The sequence below is a fragment of the Propithecus coquereli genome, unplaced genomic scaffold, assembly GCF_000956105.1.
Source record: "Propithecus coquereli isolate 6110/MARCELLA unplaced genomic scaffold, Pcoq_1.0 Scaffold566, whole genome shotgun sequence".
Taxonomy (NCBI): Eukaryota; Metazoa; Chordata; class Mammalia; order Primates; family Indriidae; genus Propithecus; species Propithecus coquereli.
The window spans coordinates 137,547-139,211 of record NW_012151574.1 but is presented as its reverse complement, the minus strand read 5'-3'; the positions used below and the strand labels follow the sequence as shown (position 1 = coordinate 139,211).

The window sequence follows — 1,665 nt, the reverse complement described above, 5'->3', positions numbered from 1 at the left end:
GGGGGTGCTACAAATATGCCACATTGTGCTCTTGGTGGTGGCTTCACGGAGGTATTCATTTGTTAAAATTCATTAAGCCGTATATTTAGGATTTGTACTGGCCCCTCTTGATATAACGGGGGCAGGGGGGTGTCCGTTCTTCATCTATGGTGAATGTATCTTGCTCTTGCTCTGCAAGCCTATCTTGTCCTTCCTCAATAAACTTTGTTTCACGCTTGCCTTGCAAAAAAAAAAGATTTGTACTTTTACTTGTTTAAATAATACCTCGTGTCTTAAAATGCTTGAAAATGTAAATTATTTTAATCTGATTTGTCCAGTCTAGGAGGTATTGTACCAAGTGTTAAAATTCGCTGTCCGTTGTTAGCTCCTTGATAGCATATTCTTTATCTTTGCTCAACAAATGTAGAGCACCCTGCTAGGTTCTTGAGACACAGAGAACAAAGACACAGTCCCTACCCTCGCTGAATATTTGCTGTCCGTGACTAGGGGGATGATGATGTTTGGAATCCACCAAATTGAAGATTACATTCTGTCCTGCTGGGTGACAACGCAGCTGCATGAGAACGAATGACCCTTTCCCTCACAAGGAAAACGGTTTTTTTAAAGTACCTATAATACCACTGTGGGACTGGGAGAGGATTAATCCTCACTTACTGCAGACCACCTCTGAAGAAAAAGCTTGTTTTTGAACTGTAAAAAAGCATGGATCAGGATTCATACCAGAATGACCAGAGGAGCTGGCATGCTTTTTGTGTGCCACTTAACTTCTAATAGTTATGGGAACATAGTGCTCTATCCTTTTGTCCCCATATTAGCCAGCTTTATGCCTGTTTTGTCTATTTTTTTCTCTTTGTGCGAAATTTTATTAGAGGTGTTTACAGAACAACATCCAGACTCCAGACACGCTGTCAAGGAGACTGCACTATGTTGCGGGGATCGGCTGGGGCATGGCAGGCGACTCTGGCTTTCCAGCTTCTGATTTCTGAGATGGGGGTGGCAGGCAGTTTGTCATCTTTGCATTCCACAATGCTCACATGGTCAGGAAGGGGCTTCTTAGGGCCAGTCTTACTAGTTGGGTCCCAGGACTGCATGATCTTCCCCTTGATGCTTGGCATACCCTGTCTAAGCAGCACATGGTGCGCAGTGGTGACAATGTAGCAGTTAAAAGTCTCCCACTGTGGATCAGGCCATCCACAGTTTCATGGATTTAGCCCTCTGTCCCTGGGGCTTCCCAGACACCATGACCTCCCAGCTGTTGGCCCCACTCTCCATGATGAACTGCAGCACACCACAGCAGGTCCTCTGCACAACAGGCCCTCCTGGGAGTTTGTAACACAGAGACTCTGCCTGGGCAATGGCACACAGACCTCTGGTGGCCACCTTTTCAGCATAAAGGTCTACACTGCCTGTAATCCTAGCACTCTGGGAGGCTGAGGCAGGAGGATCGCTTGAGCTCAGAAGTTCGAGACCAGCTTGAGCAAGAGCGAGACCCCATCTCAAAAAATTAAAAAAAAAAAAGATTTTCTATGTAAACAATCATATCATCTGCTAACAAAGACAGTTTTATGTCTTCCTTCACAATCTGTATACATTTTATTTTGTTTTCTTATCTTATTGCAATGGCTAGGACTTCCAGTATGATGTTGAAGAGGAGTGCTGAGATGG

The 1,665-nt window shown here is 44.7% G+C and overlaps 1 pseudogene; it reads right to left on the bottom strand.

Annotated features, from left to right (window-relative positions):
- Positions 1 to 922: 922 nt before the first annotated feature.
- Positions 923 to 1,665, bottom strand: part of LOC105821224 — a 4,920-nt pseudogene continuing 4,177 nt past the window's right edge.